The sequence below is a fragment of the Triturus cristatus genome, chromosome 9 (genome assembly GCF_964204655.1).
Source record: "Triturus cristatus chromosome 9, aTriCri1.1, whole genome shotgun sequence".
NCBI lineage: Eukaryota > Metazoa > Chordata > Amphibia > Caudata > Salamandridae > Triturus > Triturus cristatus.
In genome coordinates this window covers 933,212,003-933,238,761 of record NC_140592.1, presented here as the reverse complement: position 1 = coordinate 933,238,761, position 26,759 = coordinate 933,212,003, and the positions used below count along the sequence as shown (strand labels likewise).

The window sequence follows — 26,759 nt, the reverse complement described above, 5'->3', positions numbered from 1 at the left end:
TATGGCACACTTTCACTTTACTGATGTCCACGCCCATTCTTTAGACGTCCCGCGTACAAAGAAAGGTGCGCGGCCGACATTAAAGTGAAAGCGCGGTATGGGGTGCTTTAAAAAACAAAAAAAACATTTGTTTAGGTTGACAAACAAATGGGGTTTTTTTTGTAAAAGCACTCCATGCTGCTTTTTTACTTTAATGTCAGCCACAGCCATTTCTTTAAGATGCGGCTGATCTAAAGAAAGGTGCAGCCGCCATTAAAGTAAAAAAGCGTGGAATGTGGCGCTTTTAAAAATAAAAAGCATTTACTAAGCAGCATATCGCGTGCCGAAGTGCTCACCGACTGTAGCTAAAACAGACAGTGTAACAACACAAGTAAAAAGTCCAGTCCTCATGAGAAGTTACAAATGCAGACAAGGCGGGACTAAGAAGCCTATTAATGAATCAGAAGCAACCATTTAGAAAGGACAGTAACAGCAGCCAATTGAAAAGATGGGCGGAGAGTGGGCAAAGCTTCAAATCCATACCTGAATACAGCATACCTCTCAGAGCAGTGCATGCGTTGCCCAGGCTCGACTTAAAAAGTAAATAATATATGCAATCAGTAGTGTTGCACTCTGTTAGTCTGAGACTGACTGGAACTGTTTTGCAAGGCCAGTAGATTTGTGGCATCGTCATTCACAGGTTACTGACCTCTAGCCAGCCCCATCAATCTTTTTAACAGGTCCTCATTTAAAAAAAAGAAATCCGCTGCACTATGATGACAAATACAGTGCAGCTGAATTTGTATTAAATTAATAGCAAAATTTGGGCAGAATAGCTTAAATCTATACAGTGGCGAATCATCAATGAAAGATCCCACGTGGGACATGCCAGAATCTTCTGGCAAGTATGTGCCTCTGCATGCAAGAGCAGATAGGGGCACAGCATGGCTTGCTGTCAACTGCTGCTGAAATGCAAGTGCAGGTAGAAGCCCTTCACAAGTTGTTGCCTGCTGAGGCACCTATGCAGGGTAGGCTTGTGGAGTGGTGATCTAAGGCGGGCTGCAGTAGGACATGAAGGTGGGGGACCTGTGAGTTGAGACCTCTTGAGTTACAAGCTAGATATCAGTTTGCTCCAGTTCCATGTTAACTCATAAAATTTCCACAGCCAATTTAGCTCAACTTCTAACACAGTGTCATACTTGGAAATAGCGCTTTCAAATGCAATGATGGGAAAAGCTAGGAGCCTCTCTCAAATGGGTGTAGGTGGGGAGAATGCATGTATTTATGTATGTTTTGGTATTTCTAAAGCGCTAGCCTGGCTAGGTAGTATGGAGCTCTGTACATTGAGCAAGCCCCACTGAGGATACATGGGGATGGAGGGAGAAGGTAGAGCTAATGGAAGGGGTGAGAAGTCAACATAAGTGAGATAGCCTTCCTTTCAGGGGTGATTTTTCAGTTTGTTCCTGAATTTTCAGAGAGCTCCTGCTGTTCTGATTTCAGAGGAAGCGTTGTTCCAGATCGTCGGGTGTAGTTTGATTAGGCTTGTTTTTGTGTTTTCTCATTCCTGCATTGTTTAGTCTCTAATCTGGTAACATTGCAGCTCCTCATCTGGGTGCTCATCTGGCGTTGACCTCTGGATATTGTTAGTTTGTTAGCTGGGCAGACAAGAGTCTTGGTCTAGGGCACCTTGTAAGTGATTCAGCTGAACCTGAAGAGGATCTGGGATAGCAGGGGGAGACAACGTATATCCTTTAGTGCGAGGGTGATGTGGTAGGACTACTTTAACCCTTTCACAAGCTACTGTGTTAAGGATGCTTTTATGGGAAATGAGGGAGGTCTTTGAGATGCCAATATGCCAGCCTTTGCTTTCGTCAGGTTGGGAGAGGGCTAGAGCTTGAACTGTCATTCTGAAGTCTTCTCCTGGGATAAAAGGTGTCACTTTTTTAAAGAGAGGTGAAACAAGGCTGTTTTGGTCTTTTTGGTAATGTGTTTTTAAGTGAGAGATTCTGGTCAAAGTAGAATCCAAAGGGCTTGGGCCCATTCTGTTAGTTGGGCTGTGAAGTCTGTTAGGTTTCAGTTGGATAGCCATGTCTGAATCAGGGAATGTTTGATGTTGTTGGCAAACAGGCTAGGTTTGAATGTGCTCATGGTAAACTTTGAGTCTCTGTATTTTGGTTGAGAAGATTATGAAAAAGCTTCGGGTGTGATCAGTATATTGGTGGATCTTGATGTTGCTGTATACTAGAATGGCCCCATGGGTTCCATAAAAAGTTTGAAAATCATGGCTGAAAGAGGATGGAGCCATGGTGGATTCTGTAAGTTGGGGGGGAGGGGGGAGTCCAGATCTGGTAGTTCATATCTGAATTATTTGCTGTTGATTAGGAATTAGGGGTGTACAGAACTTGATTCATTTGACACTGTGGAATTCCACGAACTTACAAAAAAACTTTGCGAGATTCTGCAGAGTTTGCTAACCGGCAGAAATAGGCATGTCACGCTGCTCATACTGGGATTTAGTGCCGGGAGCATGTTCCACGCTGAAAAGACAGTGCACTGCAGCACACCACAGAAGGCACAACTACTCGAGTTGATTTTGCTGCCTGCTTGAGTAGATTTTCTCAGGCAGAAGCCTTCTGACCTTGAACGGTCGCTACCGCCTGCATTGGAAAAATCTCTGAAGTGATAAATATAAAAAAAACTAACACTGTAAAAGGGGGCTATGAAAACGTGTCAAAAAGATATGACATTACATAAATGGTACTTAAGGAGAATCTTCCTTCAGCTCACCAAAATATAGGTCAGAGGAGTATCCTCTTCAGGATGCACTGACCCTCACCCACCAGTGTGGCATGCTTCATCACTACGTCATGCTCCATGTTGGGTGGGATGTGGAGTCCCAACTGTCTGCATGTGGAGCTCTTTCTGGAGCTCTTTTTGTTATAAAGTTCATGGGACCTAAACATTGAGGTACACTAAGAGTGTTTGTATGCTAGGTTGAGTGTGAATGGTTAACCACAGGTGATTTTAAACCAGGGGTCTCCAGGGAGCTACTTTAAGGGCAGTGGTGAGCTACAAGTTGAAGTGCATCTCAGCACAGTACATAATTCAGAGTCTAGCCATTTTGAAGATAGCAGTGCTACACATCTCCAAATCTTAACAGTGGCTGACAGCCAAACCAATGGCATGGTCACATGTTTACATGCGGTGACAGCCTGTGGTATTTGCATTATGGCCACCTGTCGCCACTCTGGAATTACCGAATCACACGTAGATCGTCACTTTACAAGCCCCACTCTATTGATCGTACAGTCCTTGTGAAAACCGGGTCAGAAAAAGAGGCATCAGCGGCCACAGTGGAGTCACTAGAGTGTGAAACTACCAGAAAAAGTGGAAGTATTTGATAACCGTGCATTAGCAGTGTATGCAATGAGAACAGAGGCTGGATTGAGAGTGTGGACACCTCATGGCCTTGTTTGTTTCAGACAGTGGGAGTAATGTGTTCATATATATGTATATTTGTTTAAATAGTTCTGCATATGTATCCATTTGCGCACTATCATGAATGGGTTGTGTTAGTGGGTGGTGTTGGGTCCCTCCTTGAAAGACATTATCTTATGCTAAAAAACGTTCCTGGTGTCCGGTAACACCAAATGTGTATGGTGCTCCCAATATCGGGGGTTCATCTCTGGCTCAGTGATGACAATTGTTGGCATAATGTTGGTACTAGCATGACAATGTCAAACCTTGACGTATGTTGCGCATTGTTAGATTAATATTGGTATAATGGCAGCTACCCTTGCCATCCTGTAAATGTGGGTGGCTTATTTCTGGCCAATCTTTCGCATAATTGTGGCCATTCTTGGAATAAAATGTCCATGAATGACATGATGTGGTAAATCTTAGAATTATGATGGACAGCCATTGTACAACTGTGACCCTGGCATAATGCTGGGAATCCTTCACATAATGTAGGCATCTTCGACATTGCGGTGAGCCTCCCTGGCATGTGAAGGTATTACCTGAAAAGGTGGTGAACAATTTGTCAATGTGAGGCATTTGTAATCAGAAGACGGCATGTGACGGTATTACCTTGGAAGGTGGAGTAGAATCTGTCAATGTGATGCATTTGTAATCAGGAAATTCAAAGCTGATATTTGTGATCTATACACGAAAAAAAAGAAATTTAAGGGAAAAATTCAGGTTTTGTCTCAAAAAGACAAGTTTTTTTTAGTGGGTTAACTCCGTGTGGAAAGTGCATATCTCATAGAAAAAAAATATTTTGAGAAACTGATCTGCTGATGTTTAAAAGCAAAATAATAAAAATTCCAGGACAAATTTAAAGTTGCTTTTTGGTTGCTACTTCAAACCAAGCTGAAGAGGTTTATAGCTTATAGTTTTTCCTTTGTACTTTGGGCACTTTCTGCTGTGGCTGGTATTTCATTAGTAAAGCTGAGGCATTAAAAGCATGTAGAAGGGAACACCATTGAAATAATCCATGAAATGGTTCCTCATAATGGTTTTAGTGAAATAGTTTCTCAGAATTAACATTTTATGAATTTGTTTTCCCGTGAAATGACATACAACCCTGCGCGAGGAGCTGGCCAACCAGAGACACTGCCCACAATAGTCCGTCTCACAGGAAAGCTGACTCAAGGTGTCCAGTTCACTACTCGCATCCTCACCCCACGCGATGTGGCAAGCTGTGCATCTCAGACCGTGTCTTACGTGAGAGCATCACTCACAACACTAAAAGTAGGCTAAAGATTGCCTCATTTTCCTTTAACCAGTTCTAAAGCTCACAGCAACCCTTTGAATGCAATGGCACCTGCATTTCACCCACCATCATGAGCTAGATCTCAAAACCCTACACCTTATCATTGAAATGGCAATTGCGAAAGATAGAAAGGTAGGAATTGATGCAATGTCCTTACAAATGTACCCCAAATAGCAGAATGTTCACCTTGGGGATACCTAATAAAACAAAACTATATTGTGAGTAAGAAGCTAAATTAGTCTGGGAATAGTTCAGCTCAGTGGTGAATAGTTCAGCTCAGTGATTTGTTTTGAATGCCAAAAAGTCTGTATTTAAGAATGGCTTCTTACCAATTATATTGTCATTGGTTGTGGCAGAGGGAAGGTTGCCACAGACATTGTGGTTTTAGCAAGGTTGGCTTCCCTCCCCCCCCCCCCCCATTTAAATTTGTTCTATATTTTAATCTGTACTTCTGTACACTCTTCAGATTCCATATCTATTCAGCATGTAATTTGACCGCAACTGAGATTCATCACAATTTGTGGACAATAATTGTAAGCATTTTCTGCTTTCCCTTCCCAGGCCTTTCCCTGCTTTCATTTAAGAGCAATGTCCAGGTTACGCGCCTTCTTTCTGTAAATGAACGGTATTTGTTTCCTGTACACTGAGTGTAGGCGGACACACCATCTGATTCTTACACTGATTAAGAGATGCATAAAGATCCGAAATGTAAAGATTTTATAACACACGTCTGGCGTTCTATGTCATCATTACCTTTCTAATCCCCAGATATCCAAAATGGGCGACACTACCATGACCTGTAGTGATGCAGCTAATGCCATAACTCAATTGTTTTAAACATTGCCCATGCACTTTGATACTATGTCTTTAGTTTTAGTAGTGAATACCCCTTGTATTTAAGTGATTGAATACCCCATGTTTTTAAGGGATGGAATACCCCACGTATTTAAGTGATTGAGTACCCCACGTATTTAGGTGATTGAATACCCCACGTATTAAAGTTATTGAATACCCCACGTATTGAAGTGATTGAATACCGCATGTATTTAAGTGATTGAATACCCCATGTATTTAAGTGATTGAATACCCCATGTATACCCCACGCATTTGTGATTGAATACCCCATGTATTTAAGCGATTGAATACTCCACGTATTTAAGTGATTGAATACCCCATGTAATTAAGTGATTGAATACCCCACGTATGCAAGTGATTGAATACCCCACGTATTCAAGTGATTTGCGATTGAATACCCCACGTATTTAAGCAATTGAATACCCCACGTATTTAAGCGATTGAATACCCCATGTATTTGAGTGATTGAGTACCCCATGTATTTAAGTGATTGAATACCCCATGTATTTAAGTTAGTTTGTCTAGTACATTTGAAACCATCCATGAAGTGAGATAAAATATCCATGCACACTTTTTGGCACATTAAGGGGCAATGCTTTCAAAGATACTGGCATGTTTTGAAATCTCTTGTTCTCTAGACAGGCCTCCAAGCCTCTACTTATGTTTGTCTCGTTTTGACTGTGATCTGACCCAGTTTCTAATCTTTGTTTCCTCAGCTGACCTAATTGGGTGATCTTGAGAAGTGCATTTACTTTTCTGTTCATTATTTCCTGTACACACATACATTGAAAGGGTCTAGACACTGGCAGATTGCCAATACGAAACACCATTTTTAAGTAGACATTACTTCAGTGGCATTGACACGTCACCTTGCTCATTAAAAAGGTGCCATAATGAGCATCACAGGGAGAAGTGTACCCCAATAATGCATATAACTACCCAGACAGGGAAAATGCAATAGGCTCTGCACAAAGACAGCCTCATTTTGCTAGACCGATGCATAATTCAATGGTGAAGAAACACCCATTGAAGAATCCGCGAAACCAGCTCCCATTATCTGTATAAATCTCCTTCTCTCCTCTCACCCCCTCTATTTACCTCTTCCTCCCCCTCACTTGCTTTCTCTCTCACTCTCATTTTCTTTCCTTCCTTTATGAAGTTTGCAAGAAATTAGTTTCATCCTTCCTCGGTTTGGTCTTTTGGCTGAAACGGAATGATTAGTCAGGTTGATTTTGAGAAACGGTAACGGATGGTATGAACATAGAATATGATATCATCGAGGTGAAATCAAAGATAAATACAGGGATACTTGGAGCTTTTTCTTAGTCACTGACTCATGAATGTATATTGAGCAATAATATGTACATTTTGGGGGACATGATTAACAATTGGATTGAGTCTCTCATACTTGGGAGCATACGTTTGGGTAAAAAGGGTGCCACAATGTAATTCCCTAATCTGGGATTAAGCAGTTGAAAAAATCCATGTTCAGTTCATGTTCAGTAAAAACATTATCATGCCAATTGAGCAAGACTGCATTGTTGCCTAAATGTTTTTGTCTCAGGTCATCTGTTCAGACGTTCTTAAGATGATCCAAATCTGCAAATATTTAAAGAGGGGGGCTGGAGAGTAATCAAACTTTATTTTATTTGCAACAAACCCACATGTGTTCTAAGAAACTGCTAAAATGGTGACTTTTAATAATCTTTTGAAATGCTCACGAATTTGAACTGGCTCCAAATAGGCTGTGGTCCAGGGCTCTCTATAGTTTGAGGGAGCTGCATATACAGGTTCAAGCTGGACTCTGTAGAGTGGGAAGGGGCTTCATAGTTAACTTTTGGGAGTAGCTCTCTATAGCTCGAATGGTTTCATATGTGTTGTGGACATAACTGTGTAGACTTAGAACATGCTCCATGTGTGTTGTGGAGCCTGGTTCCAAATCATTAGAATATCGTTTGAACGGGCTTATTAGTACTGCTGTGTGTAGGCCAAAGTAGATAGTCTCTGTGACAGACTTTGAGGCCTGAGACTGCAGAGTGATGAGCAATTTACCTTCACATCACCAGTGATGGCACTTTAAGTAGCTGTAATCTGGTATTACATACAATTTAGTAGCCCAACGTGGTAAAAAAAAGACCCCTCTGGTGAATAGCACCAGAGTCATTCCTTTATTATTCTTTAAACTCCAGCTGCTTGGGAAGAGTTTCCCGAGTAGCCGGAGTCTTTTTTTAATTTTTATTTGTGTAATGACGATCAGCGCGCCATTACACCAAAGTGATCAGATGGTATTTCTTTCACTCCAGCAGTGCTTGGGAGATATAGCTCAATGGGAGCCCTTGCGATTCATTCCTCTTGTGAGCACTAGTTCTGCCCACACATGTGGTGCAGCATTTTTATCGGCACAAGTGGGGTAACGCTGGCTGGTAGGATGCTTGTGGATTCCTGTGGATTCTGGATGTTTCTATCACAGAAATGTAAGGAAAACGTGTGATTTCTGGCATAGTTTGAGATTTGCAGGGCATTGTGGGTAAGAAACCCTCGAGGGATTCACGCCAGGCACACCTCCCTGGAATCCCCTGTTGTCTAGTTTTCAAAAATGTCTGTTTGTAGGTTTGCATCAGTGGCACTACATCACAGCCCCAAATACCACAGCCACCCTGATTGCTCACTGTATCGCTTTAGGGCCTTTTTGAGTTGTTGTCTCGTGGCCCACCCACACAAGCGGGGTACTGTTCTTATTGGGAGACAAGTAGGATCTTAGAGCGGTAGGAAATATTTGGCTAGCCACAGATTCCATAACTTTCCATCACAGAAATGTAAGGAAAATGTGTATCTTTTTTTACCAAAGTTTGATGTCTGCAGAGGCTTCTAGGTAAAATTACCTAGTGAACGCCACACAAGTTAGCCCACTCTGGATCCCCTATGTGTCTAGTTTTCACAAATGTGCAACTTTGCCAGGTTTGCAGAAAGCTGCATATACTTAAATATTGAGTATTTTCCAATGTGTTAGACCCTGTTCTGTAAGTAGCTCCCCTCAGGTGGCTATCCCTACCCTCCTCAGGGGTAGACTTAGACTGTCCAACATGCATTCCGGTGTACCAGGAGAGTCCCAAATTGGTGAAAGCACAGAGTAATAACTTATCCCCAAAGCCTTCCTAACTTTGAACCATAAAGTGAGGGCAGCTCTTATTACCTTTAATCTTACTTTTTTGAAGACTTTCGGGTCTTCAAACGTATTAAGAAACCCCGTAGCTCCTCATTCTGTGGTAATTTCTGACAACATCCACCCCCAGGATGATCTATCTGGAGTCCCCAGAAACATCCTACAGTTCTTGATTTGAAAGGCCCTGCAATACAGGTTTAGATCTGAGAGTGCCAGACCTTCTTGCCCTACTCTCCCCCTCAGCTTCTCAGCCTGGCTCCCCCCAAACTCCAAATAAAACTTATAAACTTCCCCTGTAGTTTAGCTGAAGCCGTGCTAGGAAATATTGATGGGATACAGTTGAAAAGGTTAGTCAATTTAGGGAGAATCGACATTTTAATCAGGTATACGTGCCCGGAGGGGTTCAGAGATCAAGATGGACTGTCAATTGGGCCCTCCTCCTGGATGCAGAGGTTACAGAGACCCTGAAAAGAACCAGTGAAGATTTCTTTATTGATCACATTGGATCTGCTCCCCTCGCTATAGTCTGAGATACCTTTAAGCTTATATTAGGGGTGTCTTGAGAAGCCAAGCAAATTTTAAGAATAAAGCTGAGAAAACTGAATTCATAACTATGGAGCAAAAAATTGCAGTTTTAGAGGCCAATTTGCAGACGAAGATAGATTAGGACAAAGAACAAGCCCTGACCTGCCTAGAAGAGATGCAATTTAATATCAAAATTAGGCTGGCGACAAAGTGCAGGGAGAGGTGGCAGGCTAAGTCCCAGAGTATTTTTGAATATGGAGAAAGATCAGTGTCACTTCTAGTTTGGAAGGGGAGGACAGAAAGGACTAGGAATAACAAAGTAGTTGATTATCAATTCCCAGGGAAATGCATCTCACCCTTCTCTGCATTATATAAAGAGGAAGTCCATCCAGACCTAGACAAGCTAAGGGAATGGTTGAAGGAAAGGGTCCTAGTTGGATTAATGGAGGCAGGACGGGAATGTCTAGAAGCCCAGAGCACAGAAATGTCAGACCATTTAAAACATGTTAAGGCGGCAGGACCGGATGCCATTCCAATAGAGCTATATCAGCTTCTGAGGGAGGAGATTGTGCCCGTATGAGGGACATTGTTCAACTCAGTTTGTTTAGAAAATGCTTAGATTCCAGATTCATGGAAGAAAGCCACGTTGGTATTGATTTTAAAACCAGCTAAGGACCCAAGATGGCAGATTCATACCGGCCAATTTCATTATTGAGTGCCGACTATAAAGTCTTTACAAGCATTTTGGCTGGCACAATGGCCAAAGTAGCTCCGCAATTAATACATCTGGATCTCAAGAGCTTTATTCCCGTGCGGCAGATCCATGAGCTCACTCAGCAGTTAATAGCTTCAATAGATTTGGCCACCGCACATTCTGTCCCATTGGCAGTAGCTACAATTGATGCTGCCAAGGCGTTTGAGTGTGCTGGGCATATTTTTGGGAGACTTTGGCGATGTTTGGTTTTAGTGAATGTTTTATCACAACTCTTCAGAAACTGCATGAAAATACATCTGCTCGAATTATATTTAATGGGGCATTGACAAAGAGCTTTGAAAGCAGTAGATGTACAAGACAGGGAAGTCCCCTCTCTCCATTACTTTTTGATATATTCATTTAGCCATTTGCCCAACTTAGAAGGGACCATCAAGTAAAACAGACACTTTTAACTAGAACCCTTTTTCCTGTTTCCCCCAAAACTCAAAAAGTAATTTTTTTTTGTTGCCTAATTTCTCCATCCCCTTCAAGGGAATCCACAAACCCTGGGTACTTCTAGAATCCCCAGAATGTTGGAAAAAACGATGCAAATTTGGCATGGATACCTTATGAGGAAAAAACGTTTTGGAGCCATAAGCCTGAACTACAGGGCAGGGGAAAGAACCCCCAACAGTTAAGGGGTTAATAAAAACATATAGGCAAATAGATAGTGAGGATAATCGAAGGGGACACTGAGGGGAGAGAGGTTTGGTTCAGCAGGATAGGGACAATGTCACTGCAGCGTGCAGATTTTATTTGTAATGCTTGAATTGCAGTCGCCCCCTGGCCTCTTTCAAGATCCAAAATCATACAATTATATATTGCTTCATTCTGGCGTTCTACCTATGTCTAAACACACTCTTTGTTTCTTTGTACAAGTCGTATAAGTTACTTGCTTAAGGTGCCTGCTGTGGAGATCTGTATGGAGCCTATAAATCACTGATTGGAATCCTGGCAACTCCACTAAGCTTTTGAAAGTCTATAAATGTCCTGGGTTAGAAGGCCGCACTGGGCCCCACCAAAACCTATGATGGTATGGTGTCGAGACAAAGTAGACTCATGCTGATTGGTCAATTGTCACTGAATAACAGCAATGGCATTTTTGAATGAAAATGGAAGGAAAGGGGTCCAGCAGTAGATCCTCTCCCGTCTGAGAAGAGAAATGTAGTCCTTCAGGAGCAGAAACCAACCTATTATTTTTTGCATGATTGTTGGATCTTTGTCTGGGTGGGTGTTTGCACATATGCCAGATCTTTGCCTGTGTGGGTGCTGAGTGTGTTGAATGATTGTGGGTATAGGTCAAAGTGCCATTCCCCCCAAAACTGTGTTTTTACCCCAGGTGTCTGCTGTAAAGATGGGGATCTCACTTTACTGATATCCCTTTTGTTGAAGGTTCCAGTCACTGAGCTGAATACTGAATGACCCAAATTACTGGTAGAGATACAACCCAACGCCTAAAGGTGTTCTCTAGTTTTAAAAACTGAGCTGTGAGTTTATATAAAATAATATCCATGGAACTGAGAGTGCCAGAATTACTAACCCACTTTGTATTGCTGACATACCTTCAAATTGTACAGTTCCAGACGTGAATAGTAGTCAATCTATCATATGCTACTGTGGTTTCTAATGGTTTCTCTTGACATCCCTAGAATACAGTGATTGTGTGGAGACAAACCCCCTATGCATAGTTTGGAAAGCTGTCCAGGACAGCCCCTGCACTCTCCCCCTTACACTCTATGTCGCTCCTACCCCCTTAACCCTGGCTTTTTGATGACAGACCTGGTGGTAGCAAAAGTATGGTCCCGGGAAACTCTTATCTTTACCATGCTTTTGTAGGAAGACTGCCTACCAGCTTTCCCCATTAAAGGTCTAAGGTATACAGTCACCAACTCTTGCCCTTTGCTCTAATTATAGCTGGGACATGCATGACAGATATGGTATATGTGTATGTGCAATGTTTGGTTTGTGCATGGCCTGATAAACAGTGGAGTCCAGTGAGTGTGCTCTGCACCAAAAGGTGGACTTTTGTTTGAGCATTTAATGTCCATTCCAACCCAGTGTACATCGAGTGTTTTAAGAAGTGCAGACATGGTGTTTGTGAGGAAAACAGGTTTATTAAGTAATATGGGAGCAACCCCTGGACACGTCTTCATCAGCAGCAACGGCCCCAGCAAGTGAAGTCCAGTCTTCCAGAACACTGGGAGACTAGCTACCATCACTAGGCTTCCAGGCACAGCTGCTAAGATACAACACATCTTCCCTTCTCACAAACAATTAAAAAGAAATACAGCAATACAAGGAAATCATTATAACAATTTGATAAGTAAAACAGAAAGCATGACAATAAATTCGGCAAGAAGATAAACATGGATAAAACAAAGTCCTATGCATATGGTTTAAATTCGGCAAGAAGATAAACATGGATAAAACAAAGTCCTATGCACATGGTCCTATGCACTTATAGTCACTTTGCCACGTAGGACTCCCCCTGATCAGTGATTCCTTATCCTTCACGTCGACCACCTCATTCAACGAACCATCACCCAACTTCTTCATCCACATGTCTCGCTCAAGAGTATTGCACAATGTAACTTTGCGGGCATTCCACCTTTTACCATCGGACAACCACACATTGTTACCTGATACTTTTGTCACAAACTTTGGCACCGACCATTTTGACACATCCTTCTTCTGGGTACTCATATTACTGGTTCTTACCCAATCTCCCACTCCAAACACTCTCCCTTCCCATTTTAAATTATCGTTGTGCCTTTTTACATACTTGGTCTGACCCTATCCATCACATTTTCCCTGTCCATATGACGAGTGAATCCCTTGAGCATCCATGCTGGGTAAACTCTAGTCCTAGGCTGTCTTCCCTTTAAGAGTATGAAGGGAGTTTCCTTAGTGACAGAGTGGGGTGTAGTACGGTATCTCCATAACATTTCCTTTACCACTTCTTTGCAATCACCACCACTACTCTCACACAATTGCACACATTCCCACAATACCCAGTTGAATCTCTCAACGAGACCATTATCTCTGGGGTTGTTAACAGTTGTGGTGTGGTGTGAAATGTCCATTTTGGATAAATATGCTTCAAATCCCTCTGCCATCAACTGAGGACCATTATCCGTGACCTGATGACCATTATCTGTGACTAATGTTTGGGGGCAACCTTCCCTGCGGAAGAATTGGTCACAGAATTCAATGACATTGGAAGTTTTTATTTCAGCAGAGACTTCCGGCCATTTAGAATGATAGTCTATCATTACAAGGGCATATCTGTTCATAATCCCTTTAGAAGAATATCCGTGGCTACCCTTTCCCATGGGTTACTGGGAAACTTGGTAGGGGCAATGGGAGATTCTACAACCCAGTGGGACTTGTCACTGCACATACAATCTATGCACCCTCGTACACATTCTTCCACCTCCTTGTCCATTCCTGGCCACCAAAAGGTCACTCTAGCCCTTCTGTTCTATCCCGACATTCTGCAATGTCCCTCGTGTAGTAAATTGAGTAACCTGGAATGCAAGCCTGTAGGCACAACTAATCTGCCATCTCTGCGTACCACACCATCCTCAACAGACAGTTCTGACCACACTGTCCAGAATTCGCCCAATTTTCTTTACAAATTCACATTAAATTGGTACAGGCTGGCTAATTCCTCCAATATGTCTTTCATAATGGCATCCTCACTTACTGCTGACCTCCATTCATCCATCGTGATGGCACCATTGCAAGACTAAGATATGCTGGCTACCACACACTCACACTGCTTTCATCGTCATCCTCTACACATTGTAATGGCAGCCGCGACAAACAATCGGCATTGAAGTTGCGAATACCAGGCACACAACTCTGGGTGAAGTCATACCCTTGTAATCTGTATAACCCCTTGGCAATTCTGGGTGTTGCCTTTCCAGTCCCTTTGGTGGTCAACAGGTCTATGAGAGGTCTAGGGTCGGATCTGACCTCAAAATGGGTCCCCCAGACATATGTTTTGGAATGGTTGACACCCCACCAACATGCTAAGGCCTCATTCCCAATTACAGAATAGTTAGGTTCAGCTACCTTTAGTGTGCGAGATGCAACTGCTACCACACGTTCTTGACCAAGATGTTTCTGCTTTAAAACGGCTCCTAACCCATATGCGATGCTTCTGTGAGGCACCTCCTATATATACACAATTTCTGTTTGTATGGTTTATATGATGCATGGGATCTGTTGATATTTTTAAATGTAACACACATATGGGTGGTTCATAAGTAGGTACCAGAACCTCCCCATCCAACAGGAAATAGTGGGGGGGCCCATAACTAAATCTTTATTTGTTGTGTGATGTGCATCAAGGGCTATGTTGTATTTGATTTGACATTGAGTGAAGGACACCCTTGTTGCTTTATTGAATATCAGATAAAATGTTGCCTGCAGAACCACATTGCTTCCATGACCAGAAGAAATAATGAGGACTTACCTCCCTGCCAGGGAGTGGGGCTGTGACTGCTATGAGGCTGGCCTGATTCTTCAGAAGACCATAACAAGGCCTGTGTGTGTAAAACAGACTGATTGAGGTGTCTGGTCTCTTAGTGTCAGACAAGTTATCCCATGACACTTGGAAGTTGCAATTAAGCTCAAAATGTAACAGTCAATATGGTTAGCAGTCCTTTTGGAGACATAAAAACCCACAACGCTTTCATAAAATATCATTAGAATCACCCCAAACAGAAAGGAACCTCTACTGATATCTAAAGATTGTATCTCTCCAAAAGGATTGCCTTCACCACAACGTTGGGTCTTCTTTTATCTTAATTGATTTCCCTTTTCGTTGACTTTTGAATTAAGCATTATATTATCTATATATATCTGTACATTGATTGATTAGATAAAATATTATGTTAAAGAATATTTATAGAGCATGATGTTCACCCGAAAATCTATTGACGCTATCATGTAGGAGAGGAGCACCAGTGTTGAAAGGCTGCACCTATGTATCAAAGACCAGCTTAAAATGCCAGGTTTTTAATGCTTTGTGCCAATGTCAAGAATCTGCACCCTCCAATCCTTATTTTTCAAAATCAAGGCACCACCAAAAGATTGGCAGAAGCCAGTCCGAGAGCTCTCCATGGAGTATATGTAACCAAATAGTCACTTTGCATGTCTGGGGCCAGTCAATTTAGTGCTTTAAAGATTAAGCAACACATTTTTTATTTAATACGCTGTCTGATTGGTAGCAATGAAGGCTCTTTAAGTAGGGTGTGATCTGTGTTCTCCAAGAAATTCTAAAAACTAGCCTGGCCATGACATTCTGGAGCATTTGAAGCCTTTTTTGATCACAGTCAGGGAGGGCAAAATATATGCTGTTTGCATAGTCCAGCCTTGTGTCAGTAACAGTTGCCATAATAGTCTTCTTAGCTTCAATGAGAGAAATGGTTGGATCATCTTAATGGCTCTCAGAATAAATACACATTTTGAGGCCACCGGATTGCCAGTAGTCAATAACTCTTTCACATTCTTGCGCCCAGTTTGCACTGCCGTTGTGGCGGAAGAACCTGCCTGTCATAGATACTCCTCAGTCCAAAGCTGAATTCTATGGTTCTTGTCCAGCACGTTCTGCTCTTGAGGAAACTGCTTTGGAACCCTTAGTTTGTTGTCCTATGCATCCTGTAGCTAGCTGGCAACGTATTACATGGGAGAATACGGCCCTAGTGAAATGCCTAGAGATGTCTTATTATGTCTGAGATATAGTGAAAGTTTACCACTTTTAAGGGAATTTATAACAGATTTTCCCCTGCCACATGCTTACAATCTACGTTATCCAAAGGTCCAAGGACTCAGACAGTCCAGGCCGAATAGCCATCGCTACTTGCACCAGTTATCTGCAGTTGTGTAGCTCTGGTACCAAATGTGGTACTTCCTCAATATTACCCTTGTTGGTTGCTTGTTGACACTACAGCAATTGTAAAGTTTGACTGCTTTAGTGCTAAGGACATGGGGACATATCCTCAGCACCAACTTTTTGTGTGATAAGGACATGCCCAGCATATCTTAGCGCGAACAAAGCAAACACAAAGAGATGATGGCCGGAGCGCTGCAACTTTTCAGACACTTACCCCCAGTCACAGATCTGGGTTGAATCCATCATCGTTCTTTAGCTCACTTCGCCACCCCAGTTCAGACACAGACATATGCAAATCAGTCTTGACCCTGTGCCTCATGGGAACAATCCGGCCCGAACTGCCTAACCATGTCTTCCCTGAACCGGAAACAAGCATCCTGGGACCGGTTTCGGGCTAACAGCCCTCATCAGCCAGGCTAGCTTGAATCCAGTGGCAAAGTGAGCAAGGGTCCCACGTCTGGGCATACTCTGCCACCTTAGGGCGAATAAAGCAAACACAAGGAGATGATGGACGGAGCGCTGAAGCTTTTCAGACACTCGCCCCCAGTCACAGATCTAGGTTGAATCTCTGCATTCCGTCCATCAATTGTGTGTCTTCTGCTCACCCAAAGTGCGCCGGGTATGCCCAGACGTGGGTCCCGGGCTCACTGTGCCACTGGAATCATGCTATCCTGGCTGATGAGGGGTGAAACCCCAAAACCGGTCTTAGGATGCTTGTTTCCGGCCCAGGGAGGGCCTGGCTTGGCAGTTCGGTCTTGACTGTTCCCTTGAGGCACAGTGTCAAGACTGATTTGCAAATGGCCAGGTCTAAACTGGGGTGGCTTGGTGTACAAAAGAATGATGGATTTAACCCAGATCTCTTGACTGGGGGTGAATGTTTTGATTTGTCCTGCATTCCGTCCATCAATTGTGTGTGTTCAGCATGTCTTAGCATCAGATGTTGGGAATCCCACTGTGGCTGACTGACTTTAGTTTCAGTTACAATTGCTGACCATCCAGTAACTGGTTTCAAAGTAACACATACAGAGCAATTTCCTATGGGGAATTCAATTATACTTGTGTGTGAAAAAACATTTTGGGACTTCCATTATGAGTTTTGAACCATTTCTCTAATCTGCAGTAAACGAGCAAAGTCTCCGATGTCCTCCTATACATGACAACATCAAAGTTTGGATTCTTAAAATGATTAGGGATAGAAAAATGGTATTCACTATGGAGTTGGATGTCAACCCTAATTACAAAGGTGCAACTGTACATCTATGAAAAAATATGTAGTACATATGCAGATGCACAGAAGGTACTTAATTACCATTTTTTAGTGTGGGGAGGAGCAACAACCCACGAGAGACAAAGCCTTCAGGGAGCCAGTGATGAGGGAGTCCTTCTCTCACTCACCACTGGTAACAAATAGCTTATTATACACTCAGCATCTGCATCTAGGGTTTAGGCAATGGCATTTTCCTTGGGTATGTGTTTAAAAAAAAAAGTTAAAGCAAAATGATCATGCAAGGGGTTTCATTTGTATGGTATGGTGAAATCACATTGACTAGACCATGAGTATTAGGAGAGTTATTTCCCTGTGTTAATTAATTGTTTACATTCAATCCGTGAGGCACAACAAAGAGTTGTGTTTCTTTCACACCATTTTGTTCATGTCTATCTTGTTGTACTTTGGTAATTAATTCAAATATGTTCTTTACACCGTAGTAGTAAATGGGTGAATGTGAATTCATTAGTACTGTTTTCCAAATACCGTGTTATTTGGTCACCTTTATTTTCACTGCCATGGCATAATAATATTGATATATGTATAGATGTGCAGAGTGTAATATGATTTTTATTGGGATTTTTTCAGAGGGGAGAGGGACAAATGACTCATGAGAGGGGAAGCTTCAAGCATCTCATGCAAAATACCCTTCCATATTTATTACACAGTTTGTTCTACAAATTCCCTATTGGTCTCTTCGAGAACATTGGTATACACAAGAGAAAAGAGCTTGGCTTCATAACATGATTCTGTTGCTGGTATAATGCGGAACATTGCCGGCTCAAGGGGGTGCGACTGATGCCACCGCACTGGGGGTGACTTCGGGTGGGGGGGGAAGCGCCCTGCTTGCAAGCATATCATGGTTTTAAAAGCACCTGCTGCCGAGTTTCTGGCAGCACTAAAAATGTCAAGATAACTCAGGTGATTAATTTTCTACCTGTAGAGAGATGGAGGTTTTGTCAAGTGGAAGTTTTGACTCCTCATAAGGCAGCGCAGAGGGTTAATATGCCTGCTGCAAAGAATGTGTACCATGCAGATCACAAAGTGCATATAATGTATATAGGTCAGTGGGTTACTAATTTTTCCTGAGAGATCCTTTTGTTACTTGTAGTTTATAAATTAAAATCCTAATATAGAACAGTGAGCTCTTAACTGTCATCAAAGAGCTACGTGTAAACTGCAGGGTATAGATTAGTATACACAAGAGGTCTCGAATACTTGACCTAAGAAGGTGCTTCTCAATGAGGCTTCAATGCTTGCACCATGTGTTCCGAAATTTCACCTCCGTGCCAGTTAGCAATAGAGAGTACAACTAAATTGGAATGCAAAATAGATGTATATAACAACCAATGCTAGAAAGGTGATTAGACAATGCTCCGTGATCTTACAGCATGGATATCTCATTTCCCACACTCAAGGTGTATGTGCTCAACAGAGGTCGAATATTTTAGACAAGCTGCCCTCATTAATGCCAGTGTTCCCCTGCTGTTGTCTGAGAGAGGTTGGTGGAGTGTATGATTCAGCATCCACAACTTGCCAAGACAGCCACATTTAAGCAGTCTCCTAACCTTTGCGGACTTCCCTTAGCAGAGTTAGTTAGTAAAGGGGCTCAGTCATTTAGAGATTGTTGCAAACTCTTATTTTTCACAGGATGGAGGTCGTGGAGTGGATTGTAACGTTTTAAATGTTGTGCTACAAAAATATAATAGCAAAAATATCGAAAACAAGAATATCATGGAGGTAAGTATCGTTTTACTATATTTACCTCCGCAATTATGTTCTTTGGAGATATACACGTCATCATGGTATATAGATGTAGATTTAAAAATAGTAAATCTATACTTACCTATAGATACTGACCTTCACAATATCCTAGTTGTCAATTAAATAGTAAATGTATACTTGCCTATAAATACTGACCTCCACAATATCCTAGTTGTCAATTAAATAGTAAATCTACACTTACCTATAGATACTGACCTCCACAATATCCTAGTTGTCAATTAAATAGTAAATGTATACTTGCCTATAGATACTGACCTCCACAATATCCTAGTTGTCAATTAAATAGTAAATGTATACTTACCTATAGATACTGACCTCCACAATATCCTAGTTGTCAATTTTCAGCACAGAATGTTTATGGTCGCTATTCTGACCTGCAGCTGATGCTGTTGTGTGTTTTGGTGTCTGATTGATGGGTTTCTACTTGTTTGATTATTATCACTCTTGCTTCACGACCTCAAGAGATGAGGAAGGATGTTGTTGGTTAGTCCCACCTCGAAAAGGGACTGCGCAACAGAAGATGCTGTGTTGAAGGTATATCTCTGGCCCTCACTGAATGAGTGCCACCCTTTAAATACTGTCTCTGTTGTGTCAGTGCTTCTGTGGGCAGCTTCAGTCTCGTTTTAGAACCTCTTTTTACAAGAGAGCATCAGTCAATGCCAACTGCTTAGCCTTTGGCGCATATATATATTTTTTTATTCATTTCGTGTGTGCTTTACAGAAAGAGGAAGCTTCTTGTACCCATTTCCTGTGCTGTAAACTGTAACTTCCAAGTATGAGATGGACTTTTCATGACTGGCGTAAACGGAGTTTGTTTTTCCCATCGTCCTGATACTGATATCTGATGAGACAGAGGATGTTTCCGGGGCAGCTCTGACGTATTTCCTGTATGTCGCATTTCATTAGTTGCTCAAGAACCTCATGACAATAATTTCACGGAGCTCCATGAGGATATGACATGTACTGAAGAACTATAAAAATTCCTTTTAAGGTGTGAACTTCAATTTGTGTTTACCACTAAGCACCATATGTAAATCAATGTTCACTGTATAGTTGCTGCGAGCTAATTCAATTGAAGGTTACTACTTTCAAGAACAGTGCAAGGGGTCTCAGTCTTTAGGCAAAGTAGCAGTTTACATCTTAGAGCTATATCCAGACTGAGAAAAAAAATAACTTTTTGTCCTTTGGTTACCACCACCACCAGGTGGCACTCTTAGTCAGACCGACCCTCCCTGCCATGCTGGGAGGGCTCAGTTGCCTTCAACATCACTTATTAGGATGTTTCGTCACAAAATAATTGTTTCTTTATGTGAACCTTAATATACTGAGCTCCAAAAAGGCGCCTTTGAGTGTCAGAGTTTGGCACAGTGGGAGTTCTGCCATAAATGAAAAGGTTTCCCACCACTCCGAAGTCGTGGTTCCTTTGTCCCATTTAGTGTTGGGGGTGGGGGGGGAAATCATTTGAAGCCCTCGACCTGGCGGTCATTAAACCTCTGTACCACTGAGTGAATGTGGTCCCACCTTAATAAAATCAGGGCCTCCCCACTTCTAATTGTCCATGTCTATGTTTAGCATGCAAAAAACACGGCCGACCCGAAAAGAAAACACATACCATGCCCCGCCTCTCAAAAGGAAAAGTCTCTTCTCGTCAACGCCATTGTTTTTTTGTTTTTCGAAGCTGACTTCCGCTTTGAGAGTTTGCTTCAGCTGTGACAGCGGTGCATTGGCCTCAGTGGCAGGCAGGTGGAGAGATCCCCACCAGGTGGGCATTGATTAGTAAATATGGTGGGTGGTCCTCCATCAGGTGAGGGGAGGACATTAATTCAGCTGCCCTTGCGGGCAACCAGACATTTAAAAGGGAAAAATTACCGGTGTGATTGACGTGCTACATTCCCACAATTCTATGACAATCGGGCTGATTTCTGATATTCGAATGCAAAATGATGGGTAATGTACTGTTTTCTTCATATACTCCTTTTAGTATTAAAAAATAATTCATAAAAACAGATGAACTATTTTGATCATTGTTCCAGTTGTATATGTTTGCTCCCCACTTTGTCCCTTCCTAAAACATTGAACATATAGCACATGAAAATTGCCCCAGCAGAGTGTTACTCTAGTGGGGGCACACCATGTGCCACCCTGCATGCACCGAGTCACCAGAGGACCCTGTAGGGCCCCCTTAGTTTCCTCACCACCACCCTTTTCATGGCAGGCTCACCGCCATAAAAAGGAGGGCAGTGAGGAAACTCATAATATGGTTGGCGGTGCAGCAGCAGCATATTGTTGCCTCAGACCACTTCAAGACCGTCAGGGATTGTGGATCCCTGGCAGTAGCAGTGGTCCTATGGCAGTCCAACCGCCAAAGTCCTAATACAGCGGTGGGACCGCCATTGGACCACCAAACTCATAATCAGGCCCTTTGTATTGCAGAAGTGTCCAAGTTTCTCACATGAGGCCAGACACAGTGCACGCTTTCATCACATTGAAGCTAGGTACAATGTAAGCAGCAAATGTCAAAGCTTCCCTCTCATTTCAAGATATGGGCCAGACCAGGCTTGTCAGAAGCTTGTGTGTGGCTGGAGTAAACAAACTGAAGAGAGTCCCTTCCTCGTTTATACAAAATGCCCTGTGAGAAACTGGCAGCAGGGAAAACCAAGCATGTCTGCATCTGCTACGTTGGCTAGCTCATCATTAACAAAGAGGGCCGCTTTACGCCTATAAATAAATATGTGCCACGCGAAAGCTGTACACTTCTGATGGGTCTGCAACAGATCGAACAGGATTACTTTATTTTTAATTGCTGTCAGTGCTGGAAAATAGGGGGATTTCACTGAATCTTGATTCCGGCGGCTATTTCTGGGTTTGGTTTGGGATCTGGCCAACCTAGGCAAACGTGCAGAATTTGGTCTGCGGTAATTTTCCGACATGGGACATCATTCTGCAGCGCCAGCATGTTGTCTGCATTCCTTTCCAAGCAGCAATGCACAGACAGCAGGGAACCATCTTATATTAACATCCAGCTGGTCCCAAAACAAAGGGCTGGTTTAAATGGTCATCAGCCCCCTCCTTCAGTTCAAGTATCACCCTGGCTTAGAGCCATGTGGAGCCTAACACCTAGATGCCAAAGCAATGGTAGAAAATAAAGGCTGATCACTTCACAATGATTTCAGAGAAACTATGACTTGGAGGCAGGGTTTTAACTTTTTTTTAACTTCCGATGTTAGGGATGTGCTTGCACTGCAAGAATGCAAAATGTATCTGTTTGTATGAGTAATTACACAAATATTGATTTAAATGGCACTGTTAGACCTGACATCCTTGGCGTGGGTTTTTCCCCTATCTTTTGCCTCTGCTACCTGGATTTTTGATGCTGTGATGGATTTCGTTTTTGCTGGTTTAGATGCTTTGGACACTCTGCCACTGCTAATCAGTGCCAGAGTGTAAGTGCTCTCTGTGTAAAATATCATATTGATTGGATATACCTGATTGGCATATCTGTATCACCATGAAGTCCCTAGTAAAGTGCACTGTGTGTGCCAGGGCTGGTGATGACAGATGCTACTAGTGGGTCTGCAGCGCTGATTGCGCCACCCACCTGTGTATCCCTAAAATGGTGTCTCAGGCCTGCCACCGCAGGCCTGCCTGCAGTCCCCGGACTGCCATGTCCTCCTGGCCAGTGTCCACACTGACCGGGCCTAACCCTTCCCTTTTTATACACGTCAGTCATCCCTATGGAAGGCCCAAGGTACCCCCCTGGGCAGGGTGCAGTGTATGTAAAAGGTAGAGTATGTACTAGTGCAGGTAACATGTTCTGGTAGTGAACAACGGCCATTTTGTGTGTTCACTGCTGCAAGGTTATCTTGCTCCATAGGCTAACATGGGGGAGGCTGGTGCCAATGGCTATCCGCCTATCTTCTCATAGGAACAAGATAAGACATGAGTGTTTGATATCCCTGAGCTCAGCATTTAATAACACATCTTTTAGGAGAGGTTGTTTTTAAATCCTGAGTTGGAGAATAGTACTTTTTAGAGAGTAGCTGTTCTCTTGTCTGACCCTTCTGTGTGCCTGGGCATGCTTGTGGATTGACTGTCTGGCTTGAGAGTGACAGGGGCTGGGGATCCCCCGGGAGGTTGGCTGAGTCAGCCCTCTGCTGAATGGTGACATTTGCAAGGAGAGTGGAGGGAGGAGATAGCACCTGGGAGTGAATAGGGCTGTGCCTGCCTGCCACGGTGCTGGCTCCACCTCCTGCTGGGCGGCTGACGACTCTGCCCCTCACTCTGAAAGGAGAGAAGAAGACAGGAAAACAAAGTGCTCCAGCAACACCCAGAACTGGATCAGACCGGGCTCAGGGCCCACTTGCACAAAGACTTCAAAGACTTTTAGGGGTAAAGGTAAAGGACCCCTGACAACAGATTTTTAGATTCTACCATCAAGAGGAACCTCTGCTGAAAGACGGACCGCTGAAGAACTAAAGGAAGATTGCCTTGCTGTGTGCTCTAAGGGCTGACCTGTTCTGCTGTACAACTGAAGCTGAGGAGGAGAAGGGGTCTTGCTGTGTGCTGACTCTACCCACTTGACCAAACAAGACTTTGCTGTGTGCTGTGTCTTCAACCGAATCTCCAAGGGCCTGAGAAGAGCTGGCCTCCTGTTTCGCAACCCAGGGATAGAAAGGTTGCCCCGAACCCAAGACTCTGCTGTGTCCCCCCTGCGCTGCTGTGTGCTGCAGGGACCGTGGACTGTTCTACCAAGCTTCTCAACATCTGCCGGTGAAGTGGGCTGGCTGCTCTCTGCCTTGCTGGAGAGCACCGCGCTGATCCGGGCCTGACACCGGTTGCCGCATCAAGAAGACCGACGTGCTCATCGGCACGTGCCTTGCCGCGACCCGGAGGCCTGAAGCAGACCAAGAATCGCACTTCCCTGCTCTACGAAGCCGCGCTGTGAGTGGCTGACTCCGGTGACGTCGACATCGTCACTGAGGGCTCGTCGAGGGAGTTGTGGAAACCTTGCACCGAACAGCCAGAGGAGCGCTTTGTATTACGAGCGCAGTGACGCCGACGGAGCAACGTAGCTGCCTAAACAACAAGAGCCTACGAACTGATTCATTCTCAGTGAGTATCGAATCATGCAAGAGACTAGAGACTATCGTCTTACGATCCCGACCAACCAAGAAAGCGAATATGGTGTAAACCTGTGATGCTTGATTTCAACTGCGGAAACTAGATAAAGATATATTATTTTTGATATAACTCACCTGTGTGGTCTAAGTTTGTGGTGTGCGGAGGGGGGATCATTGTGGTGTCTACGTGCAAATACCTTACACATTGCCTTGGGGATAAGCCTGTCTGCTCGAGCCAAGCTACCTAGAGGGTAAGCAGGGGTTATCTACCGTGTGTGTCCCTGTGCCCTGACTAGAAGCAAGGGTCCCTATTTGGTCTAAGGTGTATACCTCTGCCAACTAGAGATCCCCAGATCTAACAGGCACCTACTGTTTTTTTTAACTGTAATTCTTTTATAGCACTACTCATCCCTGTGTAGGGTATCGGAGTGCTTGAAATCACACAGAGGCACAATAAATCATACAAATGTGTAAATCAAAGTACAGGAAATGTTACATAAGACAATGGGGGGGGCTATAAGGTGTAGGAATCACATATCATCCATGCTTTGACATTATATTAAGAGTGAATGGTCATGAGAAATACAAAGTCAGGATATAAATGTAACGCAAAGATTGTGGTTTCTGTACTGTCAAGACTTTATTACTTCCCAAAGGAACCCTTCTTTGCAATCTTATAATAACATCTTAATTTCTTTTTGGAGTCAACACACTGAACTTTGGAATTCATTATTCAAACCACTTTAATTCTTTTCCTTAAGCCTTGGAAGGTTTTGTGGCACTTATTAGGGATACAGAGGTTGGGGTGCTTTATGGTAAAATAGGTGTCCCCATTGAAGAGGGGTGTCTCTCCTAGGAGTTGTGCCACATTGCGCATGTTCATTTTGGCCTTTTCACATGAAACAGTTTGCAGAAGTGCTGAGGTTTAGGTCCTCAATTCAAGTGGCTCAGAAATTGGTTGATCTCTATGGCACCTGATAAAATCTGATTCCACTCGGTTATGAGTTTTTGGGGAATAACGCACATTGATGCTTACTGCACCAAATTCTGCATTCTCTTGTAAACACTGTCTCACTGGAACCAAGCTGTACCAGGGTGATGAGCCCATAACTAAGACAAAACTGGTCCTGGGTTGCTTGTGTTCTGGTTCAGGACCTGGCTTGGCAGTGCAAGCTGGTCTGTTCCCATTGGAGCAGGGTCAAGATTGATTTGCATATAGCTGGGTCCAAACTGAGGTGGCCTGGTGTGCAAAATAACGATGTGTAATCACCAGTGGCATGATTAATTCATGCATTCCATCCATCAGTTTTTGTATACACTGGTAAATATTGGTCATTTTTCCCGCGATACATTGGCCGTTTTGACCTGCAGATATATATCTCAAAACTCATAATTGCAGTACGTGGCGCGATGTTAGCTACCGCACACTATTTCAGTTAAGCAGATCATTCGTAATTAGACCCTTAGACATGAAGTGGGGTTTGCCTGTGCAACAGTGGTGCACACTTTTAAAGGAAAGTTACACCTGTATTTGGAAGGAAAGATGCACGTGTACGTACAACTTATAATGGCTTCCGCATCCTGTTTAGTGACTTCCAGGGGTCAAAAGATGCTCCTTCCTAGACACAGGCTGAGTCTGATGCATGTTTAAAAAAAAAAAAAGAACATTCTGTCTTTGGCAGTTGGCGCATTGTGACATTAGAAGCACCTGGTGGCCATATGGAATAACATCACTTCCTCTGAGAGAATGTGATTTGTTAGTCCATTAATAACTTTGCGATGCTAGTTCTGGGTTATTATATTAAGGCGCAAAAACCTGTATAGAGTGGTGGAGGGGAGGGGGTTACTCTCACAACATTGTGAGGTTTTTGTACTCAAGTGAACACGTGCCTAATGCAATACTTCTGATCTGTGAGGAATCGTGCACGTGATGATGAAGCCATGCCTGCCTGTTGTTCTTAACTTATTTAAAAATATATATTTTATTGCATGAAAGGAATTTAAAGCGACAGAATTACAAAAGAAGTCTGTGTATAATATATTCCCATAAACACTCGTGGGTGGTGGGCTTAGCTTTCGCTGGTGTGGTGTATGCAGTGGCACCCGGCGTCATGGTTCTTGGGGACTACTGCACTGCACCCATAGCTGTCTTTTGCCCCCCAATAAGAGGGAACTCTTTACTTTGCATGCAATAAGGCTCACAACCCCACTCAACCCTTCTGTGTATTTTGCCATGCATTCGAGACCCACCAGGCCTTCAGAAACAACTCATCGCACCTGGCCAAGAAAGTAACCAACTATGGTGGACAGTGTCACACCGGGTGCCAGGGTTAACTAAGAAGCAGCTCTTCTGCATCTGCACGTCTAGTATTGTGAATAGTAGGTCCACTGACGTCAGAAGTTCTCCATCTCTCCTGCAATTTAGAAAGAAGCTAAACATCTGTCTTATGAAGGAACCATACCCCCCCACACACACAAAGTAATACTTACTGATAAATAAATATTGCTCTAATATGACTTACTCTTGGGCTTCGCTGGTAGGTCAGTGTGCTGGTCAGTGGTCCTTTGCTAGGTTCATGCCATATAAGTAACGCTACATTAATATATTACACCTCTATGTGATCAAAAACACCAC

At 43.2% G+C, this 26,759-nt stretch overlaps 1 protein-coding gene across 4 annotated transcripts in view; it reads left to right on the top strand.

The window, feature by feature from the left end:
* The window catches only part of RIN3 (Ras and Rab interactor 3), a 477,167-nt gene that overhangs the window by 339,201 nt on the left and 111,207 nt on the right, over window positions 1-26,759 (top strand). The window lies entirely within an intron of this gene.